Source organism: Parus major, chromosome 2 (assembly GCF_001522545.3).
Source record: "Parus major isolate Abel chromosome 2, Parus_major1.1, whole genome shotgun sequence".
Taxonomy (NCBI): Eukaryota; Metazoa; Chordata; class Aves; order Passeriformes; family Paridae; genus Parus; species Parus major.
In genome coordinates this window covers 141,718,782-141,731,145 of record NC_031769.1, presented here as the reverse complement: position 1 = coordinate 141,731,145, position 12,364 = coordinate 141,718,782, and the positions used below count along the sequence as shown (strand labels likewise).

Here is a 12,364-nt window from a genome sequence, read left to right as displayed (position 1 = left end):
CTGAGTTTCTGTAGTTGAATGACTCCTAATAAAACATGTTTATAAGGTAGAAGCAAGGTTAGTGATAGAATATGGCACTCCTTTAGTTTCTCTGCAGTGATATATTAACTGAAAGTACATCCAAGTGAAACATTTTCATAATTCTAGATCTGGAAGATTTTGGTCACTGTTGGTGACTTTGTTTTTAATACTATTTTTGCTGATACTTGTATTTTTAGGAAAATAACAATTTGCACAGAACCGAGAAGGAGACCCAGGAGGCCAACATCCATTTCTAGATTTGAGTGATAATACAGTGAATAAATTAATATTTGTCTTGTCACTAAATCTTTGAAATCCATATTAGTTTTTATTGAGAGACAAAAAAGCTACTGGAAGCCTCTTGATCAGCCGAAGGGGTTTTGCACTGCTCTTTGTGAAGTCAGCCCTCCTTTTGTTAGTGAGCTTTCTGTGGTGCCTATGACAGTACCATTAGGCAAAAGAAATTTTCTAGTTCAGCCACAGTGACAAGCATATCTTTATTAACAAGATTTATAGTTATGTAAGTCTTCTTACTTTCTCTGTCTTGTTTTTGTCACATTCCAGTATTCAGAGATTGCTGGAAAATGTCTGTTGTTGGAAAGTTCCTGCTATAGGAGATTTCTGCTATAAGAACACCCATAAATCATCCTGTTCTTTGGCAGCGTCTTTGCCACATGAGATGTCCCTGATAAATTGTGTAAGTTCGTGAATGGCAATACAAATAATTCCATAGTAGGTAATGTTTGTTTTAGCCCATGCTGGGCATGATGACCCTCAAACTTAAACATTGTGAAAGTTAACTTTACTTACTCTGAGACTTCTTTAGAGAGAAATATGGAAGCTTTCTGTAGTTGCACTGGGCAGGGCCGACAAGGCTCAGTCAGCCCTGTTAGAGCAGAAGATTTAACTTTTCTGAGTGCTCCTAACTGTGTATGTGTGTGTAGCCTTCTTCTGTCAGCAGCCAGACACATACATGGTGTGCAATTAATCTGTGCATCAGTACTGAATCCAACACACCCTGTAGGCACTGAATCATAGTCCTTGAACAGATGAGTACCGTATGAGCACCACGAGATGGACTCACCACGTCGATGGTGCGCGTGCCTGCGCTTCTGTTCGTACCTCTCACCAAGCTGGAGCTTGCTGCTGGGCTTCTGTTACACAGTTCCTGTCACACTTCTCTGGTTGCTGTCTTTGTGAGGAGCTCAGGAGACTCTGCCTGTCATTTGGTTGAACATTAACCTCCTATGTGGCACTGCCCATGCTCTGCTTGCACGGTGTGGTAAAGAGCCCTGTGGGTTTCTCATGGAGGAGCAGCCTAAAGCACGCTCTGCCTGTAGAGCAACTCTCATCACATGGTGCAGTCTGATCTAAATGTGGAGACTGCAGAAGCCAAGCACCTTAATTTCAAGTCTGCTTACACATAGTAGTACAATTTATCCTTGGTTTTCAATGACAATCGTGAAGTTGGTGGTCCTAGGACTTTTTTCAGGATGCTTGAAGTGCTTGTGCTGATGATACTCCTGCTGAATGTGCTGGCATCTGCCTGAAATTAGTGGTAATTGGATGAAGGGAAGCTGCTACCTATGCATGTCTGTTATTGGGGTTTTACTTAAATGCTTTGTCTACCAGAATTATGCTGGCAATGATTCCACAATTTTGGTGTAACTTTGGTGGAATTTTAATACAGTTCCTTTTCTTCATGTATGTATTTAAGTTGAGTTTTGTGGCTGTATTTCTTCATGGAAACCCCCTATTTGAGGCAGTTTCTGCAACTCCATGTGCTGCCTTTGTGCACACACACATGGAAAGTGGTTCTTCAGAATCTGTTAGTCTTAAGTAAGTCTATCTTGCCTTAGAATAGCAAAAAAGCTTTGTAATGTGACACATGTCTAAATAAAAACTTTGTTGTTTTATTTGACTTCTGTTCCACAGTAAAGTTTAATTTCAAAAGTATGAACTAACTGCCTTGCTGCAATCTCTAGAACATATGTGTGAATATTTGAACATCAGAGTTTGTTATTTTGCTGAAGCAGAAAAATGTAAGACTTGTTCTTAAATGCTTTCTTTGTTACTCCAAATACAGTGTTATATAGAAAAATTGTTGTGCTCCTGTTTTGACTGAGGTTGTAACTTGCACATTAAATGTAGGAAAAATGCCTCTGGAGATGATGACATCTACAAGTACCCTTTGAACAAAGATCTTGTGCTCTCTCAGTACAGACTTAAATGAGAGGATGTGGGAGTGTAAGAATGGCTTGAAAATTCATCAGATTTCCTGTGAAGAAATAGGAGTCCAATTGCCTTTAATGTCTTGGTAGTGAGAAGCGGATGTAAAAGCTGAGTCGGCAGACAACCTTCTGAGGGTGAGACTTTCTACTCAAGGTCTCAAACATAAGCTTTGCAGTTTTTTTGGTTTTTTTTTTTTTTTTTTAACAAATATTGGATCCTAAAAAGATCATTCAGACTGCTTAAGCTAAGAGCTTAAACTATTTACTCATCAGATAAACTTAGCTTCTGTAAACATCACTAAGAGCTGGAACTAATGCCTGCCTCTCTGTGGACTAGATAACAAGCTTGTCTAAATCCAGCTGATGAGAAAATGGGGGGAAAAAAAGATATATTAACCAACTACCCAGAGCAAGGGCTTCATAGCATCTTCCCGAGGCTGTCTTCCCCCTTCAGAATTTTTAAATTACTGACTTGCTGGCATAATGATGGGTAGTATAAGGGACACCTGACTACCTTCTGTTTAAGGAGTCTTGAATTGGTTGTCTACCTGAGAGCCAGGCTTGTGCCTCCCTCCCAGCTGAAGCTGGGACACTGTGTAAGTAAAAATATGTAGGACATTGAAGCTGGGACCTGTTATGCATAGGGGCTTCAGGTGTGTATCCAGGTAAGACTAAGCACAACAGAGCCTGGTGAAGGAATTTTTATAGAGTGGGAAAGTCTTTTGTGTTTAGTCTTTGCTTAGGACACATCTCTGTCCAAGGGAGATCTTAAACTGATCTTGCAGTTAGGATATGCAGCTTCTATCCTATAATTCGAAACCTAAACTTATTGAAGGGTTTGTGTAGCTTGCTCAAAACTTTAACAGTTTAAATTCTTAGAAAGCAGAACTGGTCCACTGGTTCTGGTCACGTGAGTATCTTTATTCTGTTTTTTTTTATTGTGGCTCTGTAGATGGCAGAAGAAACAGGACTGATCCAACAGTCCATGTGTTAATTCCTGGTTTCTATAATGTAATTCAGTGCCTTGGTTAAGTGTTGTGTATCCAAGGAGAAGACATACACTAACTGAGATCTGAGGTCAAAAAATTTGTGGCATCTGTACTTGAGAGTGAAGAAATATTCCAGGTTGTGCTTTGTGCCTATTTGACATTAATTATAAGAATTATCAGACTTTCTACAAGGACTCTGCACTTCTGACCAAGTTTCTATAAGTTACATGATCTGAACTTAATTGTTATCCTACTTGTATTTATCAAGAGCATCCTCTCATTAGAAATAGGAAAAGATTAGTCCTGTCTGTCTGTGTGTAAGAATGTGCCCTTTTCACCCTGCTATGGAAACCCGCTCCATAAGTAATCTGGAGAACATGTCATCTGTGTCCTGCCTCTTCATCTCTGGGCTGAGTCACTCTAAAGACTTGAGTCATTCTCAGAAGAGTAGTTCTGTTTTAAAAGGGAACTAGAGAAAATATTTGTGTTGTTTCAAGTCTGGCATCAAATATATTCTTCTCTGCTCACAGTTAAACTTTAAGCCTATCTAATATAAGAGTATTCAAGTGACTGACAGGCATATTTACTGCTTCCACATTTGTCCTTGGAACAGAGGGATATGCTCCTATTATTGTATGGCTAAATGGAATAAGTATTTAGCAGTTTCAGTTTAGTTGTTTTTTTTTATACAAAATCTACTTTCTTCTTATTGATGCATTTGTAGTAAATGCAGATATAGGTTCCTGAGCTCCAAGAAGCTGGGTGAATTAGGGCTTGAAGGTCAGAAATGGTCTGGTGGGAGTCAGAACTTCTGCAGTGTGAGCAAAGTCTACTGGAATTGTAGCATATGCTATTTTCAATAGTAATTAATTAATAATAAAAGAAAAAAGTGATAAGGATAGTTGTCTACTAAAGTTCAGTCCTTTTGTAATACTTACATTATTTTGAAAACCTGTATTTTTAAGGCAAGTTGCTAAACTGTTGCACAGTACTGAGCTTGAAATACCAAGTACAATGTTAGAAAGCTGCAGTATAGCACTGACAGGAGAAAGTGTTCACAATTGGAAATCCTTTCTATGACTTTGGAGTAATTATCTGAGGAAAAGCTGGTCAGTGTTCTGTTTGGTAAATTACACTTCAGAGAATACATTGTGTTGGGCTGATAACACTTTAAACCTCTGCCAAATGTTTGCCGTGGGACAAGGGAAGGTTATGTGTGTCTTCCATCTCTGTCTTTGCAACTCTTAGCTAACTGGATGATCCTAATTTACTCACAAAATTAGCTTCTAGTACATGAATAAATACGAGAGGTACATTTTTAACCATATTTAGTGTTCTTGCATCTCAAACCTGTAAGGACTAGCATGCTAGTCCTGTAACTCATGCTGTTCTGATGAATAAGAAAAAATAAATACTTTGGTGTTGAAAATGATCAGGGTGTCACTAGAGTGCTCTGGTGTTACATGGAAGCAGAGCTGCAGTCTTTTGGAGGCAAATGATTTTAGCCTTGGAATGTGTCTTAGCATCAATGTTATTAACTGCAAGATGTTGTTTGAGCATGAAGCTCAAATTATTGATTTTTAGTGTAATTATTTCATCTTAAACACTTGGTTTCATTTCTGTCCTGGAAATAAAGGAATGACAACTTTACCTTCTCAGCTGTGCAGAAGCAAATAACTGGGGATTTTTGAATATTTCTCTGACTACCAATTCCCAAAATCACAGGAGAATTTATTCTTTGAACTGAAAATTAAAGTTTTGGCAAAATATGTTCATAAGGGGAAAAACTAGTCTCTATCCTTTTAGTGTGATATAAAATTGTCGAGTTTTCTTTCTTGAACCTATTAGTGAATTCTAGTACTTGTATGTTGTTCTGCTTTTGTAGGACACTGGTTGTGTTGCTTTCTGCTCTTTTTTGCATAGCTAATTACCCCAAGGAGTACCCTGCCAGAAGGTCTGCAGGGGTTATTTTGACTGCTCAGTGTGTGCTGTCTTATGTCTGACACCAGAATTGTTTGTAAGCTACCATAAGCCTTCTGACACTTAGTTATCTTTATGGATCTTTATGGCTTATTTTTCCTTCAGCTCATTTCGTGTACTCTGCATTTCAGATATGTCTTATGATGGGCTGTTGTGTCTAACACTCTGTTGTGATCTGTGTTAGGGAGAATACATCACCTTAAATCCAAGCTACCGTCTCTCTCCTGTGCTTTCTATGTTTTGGACTATGCAAAATCAAGCACAGGCAAAGATGATGTGTATAATGTAATTTTAAATGTGGTTCATATCTGTCCAACAGTGTTAGGTATGCAGGCTAGGTGGAGTTACTCCTAAATAGAATTCAGACAAAGCTTTTGAGTTGAAATAGCCTGCATGTTAAGTTGTGAAATCTGCATTTGTCTGGGCTTTTGAAGATGCTGTGTAGGTTATCAAATAAAGAGGAAATGAAATGGCATCTCAGGCCACCCCAGATGGTCACTTCAGCAGCGTTCCTGGATGCAATTGTCTGACTGGAGCAAGGCAGAGAGCTGGAAGGTGGGCTCTTGGGTCAGCAGTTGAGGGTTTAGGCAGACTTTAAGGACAGACTGACCTTCACATCTGTCTGCATCTCAGCCCTGAGTCATTCCTGTTACCTGCTTGTGAAGACATGTAGCCAGCTCTGACATGGGCCTTACCTGTGTCACTGTCAGTCTTGCTTTAGTGGTGGCAAAGACTGTAAAATTACTTAACTTGAAGCCCCATGTAGACACTGCTGTATCTGACAATAACTGCCTGTTTTGCCTCAGTATTTCAGCAAACCATCTTGAATGGAGTACCCTGAATCCCTCTGTAAAACCGACTAAGCCCTGTGTTAGCGGCTTTACCCTTTGCTCCTGAGGACGTAGCCATTAATAAATTTCTCAGAAGTTTTCTTCCTTGTAGCTGAGTGTTAAACTTGGAGGCTTGAGAAGCACTGTCTGTGCCTCTGCCTGTTGAAACATGTATGCCAGGGAAAAGCAAATGCTGTGCAATTCACAGAAGGCTTTTTGCATCTTCATGGCTAATGGTTTTCTTGAGCATGAATTTTGTATGGAGAACAAGATTTAATCAGGTGCTGTACTAATTCCACCTTCCCCTTAAGTGACAAAACTAATGAAGTAAGGGATGGTGGCTTACATCAAGAGGTGAAGTCTCCCTAATTTAGAAGGAACAAGTAGGTTTATTGTCTGCTTCCTTCTTTTGAATTCATCATTCTACAAAGCTATGCCAACACAGTGTGTGGAGGGCAGGCAAGGATATCTCCTGGGAATGAGGTTACTCTTTTGTTGTTCACCTGCTATTCTCATTAGCCTGTCAAAGAAAGTGTTAATTTACTCCACAAAGGTCTATTGAAGTAAAGAAAACTAGTTTGTGAACAAATCTTGTTTAAACTAAGATGGCAGCTAACTTGGTTTTTCTCAGCTATGCTATTTATATTATAGGTTACAGTTTGGGGATCTCTTATTTAAAAAGAAAAAATCTCTCTTGACAGGTTTTATGAACTGAACTGGATTAATCTAGATCATATATAAGGAATTGTTGCCTTGAAAGCTGTAGAGATCTTCCAAAGAGGCCACGTTTTCTGCAGGTTTTTCTGCAAATGTTCCACTTGATCACCCTTGTCCATTCTGTGTGCAATGCTGCCCAGTGCTCCTGTGCAGCAGCCTCCTTCCTCTCCGGTTCCACCTGTCACACCAGGCTTAATTCTTTGCCCCATGCTGGCAGATGTGCTTCTGCTGTTTTTCTGGATGTTTCCATCATCTCTTCAATCCACTGTAACATATGGCAGTTCTGCCAGGTGGAATTCTCCCACCCAGAATTGCTCTGCAGCTATTACTGCTGGCACTTGCTCCCCTTTCTCACCTGAAGCCAGTCTGGGTTGTCAGGGAGGAGGAACTGCAGCACAGCTAATGCTGAGCAGCCAGGAGTGGGAGCAGTGCAGGACTGGAGAGGGCAGAAGGGTCTCCAGTGCTCTTAGGTAATCCTCTCAGTGAACCAAAATCCTGCTTGTGATTTCAGTAGTTATAAGGAGATCTAACCATTCAAATTTGGCAATGTGATTGTTGTATGTGTCCTGACAGTGGAACAGTGGAAATATAACCGTTTTTCTGTTTAATGAAATGATCAATCATGCTTGAAAGAAAATCCATTTTTGGTACTGAATAAGGTTTTCATATTGCAGTGTAGCAGGGTAGAAGGAAGTGTTTTTGATTGAGTGTATTGAAGAAACTTGTTGCGTTTCTTAAATGGCCACTTGGGCAGCAGGACTTTCAATCCTGTTACGGACTGTAGGCAGTGATAGAACTGCTGTGCTCAGCTCCTGCCAAGCAGCATGAATGAAAGGAGCTTATGGATTCCATTCACTTTATAAGGTAACTGTTAACCTACACAGTTGTCTGGCAAGAGGTCCCTGACTGAAAGGGACTGAATAGGGTGGTGGAACAATTGTTAAAAGAAAGCCTATGCATTAATGGAGTGAATGTGGTTTGGGTGCTTTTTAGATTTCCCAAGAAATAGAGAAATAGTGCTTCTTGCAACACTTGCAGAAAAAAAACACCAACACATTAACTTGACAGGCAGTTGCTTATCTTAGGTGCTGCCTTGACACAAATTGGCGAAAGTTATTGTTAGTTGATGTTATTATTTTTTGATTTTGCTTTTCCACTGTCTCTTGCAATTATTTGCTTTGATGTAGCTGTGAATAGAATCCCTTGGTTTTATTTGGCCATTATATTTTGCATGGTATCTGAGTCCTTGCCTTCTTTTCTCCTAGCTGTGGTCTTCAGGTTGCAAGTTTTTCCTTTGAAGAGAGGGCAGGAGACAATGGGTGGCATCTTTTGATGACAGTTTTCACTGTGACTAAAATCATTCCCCAGCCTTGATATTTTATAAATCTTGCTCTTCCCTCTACCCTTGCCAAGCTGGGACAAATCAGTAATGTTATGGTATTTGTGATTAGAAATTTAACTGCAGAGCAACATATTTTTGTTAAATGCTCGTTAATCAGGATTACCTGATATAAGAGGAACTGCTGATAGATGATTAAATACAAATTAGCGCTGAATATTTCATGCCTCTTCAGCTGGATTTGAAATGACATGACAGGGATTTTGTATTTCTAAACCAAGTTTGTGCTAAAAACAGACGTGTTACAGAATATGCTTGACTTTGAATTAAGAAGCAGAAAGAGAATTGGAGGACAAAATGGGAAGATCACTCTCTTTTAAAGAAACTTTGTGATGTGAGATAGTAAAAAGAAGGATTCTGGTACCAGGAACACCTGAAGCAGGAGTAGCAGTGGTTTTGCTGGAGACAGGTTAAGTGACAGCACTCAAGTATTTAAATTAGCTGAAATCCTTGAAGGAGAAGCAGCCTACACAACCCCAAAGGGAAAAGACATATGAACCCTTCACCACAAGAGAAAGGTAACAGTTCTGGGCAGTTCATCATCCAGTTACTGTACTAAAAAAGATACACTGCTTGCTGTATAAATCTGCTCTAAATGAGCTGAAATGCTCAAGTGCAATCCTCCAACTGCTTGCAATGGAATCTCAGTGGTGCATTGCTATAGGAAATGGTGCTTTGTCTGACCATGCAAATACTGATTTTTCTAAACCAGAAGCTTAGTTTTGAACCAGAAAATCCTAGTAATCCTAGAGAAGTTCAGATAGGTAAAAACTTTGGTGGCATTTCTCTTTAACTGATGAAAACTGTAGCAATGAGGTATTTTTCCCTGTGTGACACTGTAAATAAAGCTTGAACCGAGACCTACTTTTTTCTGCTGCAATTATGTGTAACTTGGCTCTGTAATGCAGAGATGTAATGCTCTATTTTTTGTGCTGTAACTATATGTAACTTAACTCGGTAATGCTGGGATGCAATGCTCTATTTCTGATGCTGGTGATCATGGCTAGCTAATAGCTATACTGACTCACGGAAGAGTTTGTAAGGATGCTTCTCTGTTTGCTTGTAATGTCACTTCCATAAAATCACCAAGTGTTTTTGAAATCAGCATGTTTCATTTGCATTCCTAAAGGATTATGAGGGTTCCTTGGCACTGCAGGATTAACTTTGATTTACCCCTGGCACTGGTTTATGTGATTGAAATACAGTGTATTGTTTATGTTTAATGGGGTTCTTCTGTTTTTTTCAGATTGTGAGGACAAGCTGCTGCATCAGTAATCTGAAGAAGGGAGTTCTCTGTTAAGACTGCAAGAAGATACTACTAACTGGTAAACACTTGCTTGGCTTTCTTTGCTTGTAGAATATTTCTTTGTTTTCCATAATATTTTAGTCCAAGGAATACCAAGTATTTTGATCTGTTGAAATCAAGAAGTAGTTCATGCAGTGTTTTTTCTTTCTAACTGTCTGTAGCTCACCAGACAAAAGAATCAGTAGCAGTGGATAACATGTGGGTATTTAAATTGGAATACAAATTGATTAAATTCTTGCTCCCTGAATAGGAGAAAAAAGACTGGGGCTTTTTTTCCTGTAATTACATATTAGACATAGTCTTTTGCCTTTTTAGCTGAGACAAATACAATGTGTCTGTACTGTGTCCTATATAAATACTATTTGAAGTGTGATAGTGCAAACAGTGCAACTTCAAATATAGTGCTTCAGAGTCTGGAGAGAGAAAAAAGGAAGCCTTAACAGAAGTCCAGATGCTTTGGAAGATGCCATTAATGTGCTTGTAATTATTCAATGGATGTTTGTTGAGGACTAATTTTCACTGAGAATAATGTATGATAATAAAACGAAGGATATCTTGTGATTCCCAGACACACCAAGTCATGTGCAGGCGCTTTTGGATACAGAATAATAGGATCATCAGTGAGGAGCTATGACCACTTAATAGCAGTTTTCCAGCCCATAAGTTAAGATGTTGAGCTACAGTATTACACAGCAATCACAAGGAAACCTGAGAATTTAGGACATTTGAATATCTTGACATAGGTAAATTATACGCACATTGTCATGGGTACCAGAGTTACAGCTCACTTCTCAAACACTTAATGTTGTAGATGAAACAGTAGTTTTCCTGTGTAATTGCACCTTCCTATACACCTTCTATAAAGCTTGGATCTCACCTTTCTGTTTACTGCTGCCACTTGAGCTGCAGGGCTCATTAAACTTGTGTCAAGAGAGGATTCTTAGCCCAAATGGGGTGGTGTGGCTGAGTTTAAAGGGTGAACATGGAAAGAAACACATCCTAGCCATAAGAAAACACTAAGCTTTCATGACTTAAGCATTTACAGATGCTTTATTAATCTTCTTTTGCTAGTTAATTTGCCTTAATTTTATAAGCAGTCAAGGATAACTGTATAAAGTTCTTCTGTGTAGCTGTTGCAGAGAATAATAAAATGCTGGGTTTGGTGACTCTGCCAAACCTAGATAAATGATAGGAAAGTTTTGAAAGCTTATAGTAGTCAGCAATATGCATCTGTCAGAATGACATACTAAAAAAGTCAAACCTTGTTTTTACTATTTTTTTTTATATAAAGATAACTTGCATACATCTATTTCTGAGCAATAATTTCAAGAGTTTTGTTGCATGTAAAATTACAGTTCCTGAAGCTAAAATACATGAGAGTCATTCCTAAATACTGGGTTTGAAAGTCTATGGACTTTAGCTTACAGGAGGAAAAACCTCTGGCATGTAGTGTGCCACCATTTGAGGTACCAAAGCACTGTATTGCCAACATAAGTTTTGAACCACGTTATAATTATCTGATAGTAACTTTTAGACTAATACTTTGGATTATTCTGATTGCATTTGATGTGAATAAGTAATGTATGTCTTTCACTAAATTTGGGTGCATAGCTTGCCCTGTATAGAAGACTGAAAAGCTCATTGTCTAGAATTGAAGCCTTCTATCTTTTCCCTACTTTGGCTTCCTTTTCCAGCCTATCATCTCCCCATCTCTCTCAGTGAGAATGGCCATGCTGAGTAAAACTGGGTAGTTCCATGAAGTAGTTCTTCATCTGCAGCTGTGATAAAGTATTTGTCTTAATTCAGTATTTCCTTTAGGATCAGTAAGTTCTCTTCAGCATGAGATAGTGCTGCACAAACTTGGTTTCACTGTTTCCAGCAGTAACTTTAATTTGGGAGGACAAGAGCTGAAACCCTGCTGAGTTCTACTGCATTTTAGACCTGACCCAGGTTCTCAGGTCAGGGCCCCAGCTCTGGGTCTGTGCTGGAAAGAGAACATGACATGTGGATGTTGCATCCCTTGGGGCAGAGGTGTCTGTGTCTGGGTCTTGCATGACTGGTGCCAAGTTAAAAATTTTAACCCAGCTGGTCCTTGGTAATGGTGCAGACTAGCCCAAATGGTTGTAGATGTGCATGCCCATTTTATTAATGTGGTGTTTCTTTTGCTTTTGTTGTTTCCCCTGTCCATTATCACAGACTGAAGGATGAGTACCATTTCAGTGTTTGCCCTATTTTCTTGTATTAGCTCTTCTTTTTCATCATGTTAACTTGTATGGGATTATTTTTCCAGAATATCAGTCATTCAGAAAAGATCTTGATAATTGTTTTCTGCCTTCATGTATAATCTCTGATAATTATTCATTCTCATTTTAGTGTTATCTCTTAGATGTAGCTTGAACTTGTCTGCATGCTCAAAGATTTAAAAATCTTTCAGCGCAAGTTAGAATTGTTCCCCTGTAATGATGATGGGGAGATGTTTTGAGCAAACTGATGAACATGTTGTGAAGTCTCTGTTCCAGTACTGCTATTGCACTGTGGGTGGATTAACAGGTTTTGCTTTTATGCTAATTTTAATAAATATGAAAACACCTTTAGTATTATGTTTACAAAGTGGAAGCAAATGCATACCTGCCATTTTCTTATTAATTTTGAGTACTCTTTGTTGTGGCCTATATAGCTCTTACGAATGTAACATTTGTCTGGCTGACACATCTTTAAATGTTTTGCTTCCTCTTGTGAAGAATCTTCAAAACTTACTCAGTAACATGTGTCTTTTTGTGCAAATCTCTTAATATGTGTTCAATTTGAAAAGAGTAGGGAAGTTTGTGGTCCCCATATTTGTGTGCCTAAAAAAGGTTTGAAGTGAAGGATCTCACACAGAAGAGATAGTG

At 38.8% G+C, this 12,364-nt stretch overlaps 1 protein-coding gene across 2 annotated transcripts in view; it reads left to right on the top strand.

The window, feature by feature from the left end:
* The window catches only part of CYRIB (CYFIP related Rac1 interactor B), a 76,698-nt gene that overhangs the window by 24,432 nt on the left and 39,902 nt on the right, over window positions 1-12,364 (top strand). For both annotated transcript variants that reach the window (XM_015617108.1, XM_015617111.3), the window contains exon 2: window positions 9,414-9,492. The gene's annotated coding sequence lies outside the window, so the exon portion shown is untranslated. The remainder of the gene's footprint in view (window positions 1-9,413; window positions 9,493-12,364) is intronic.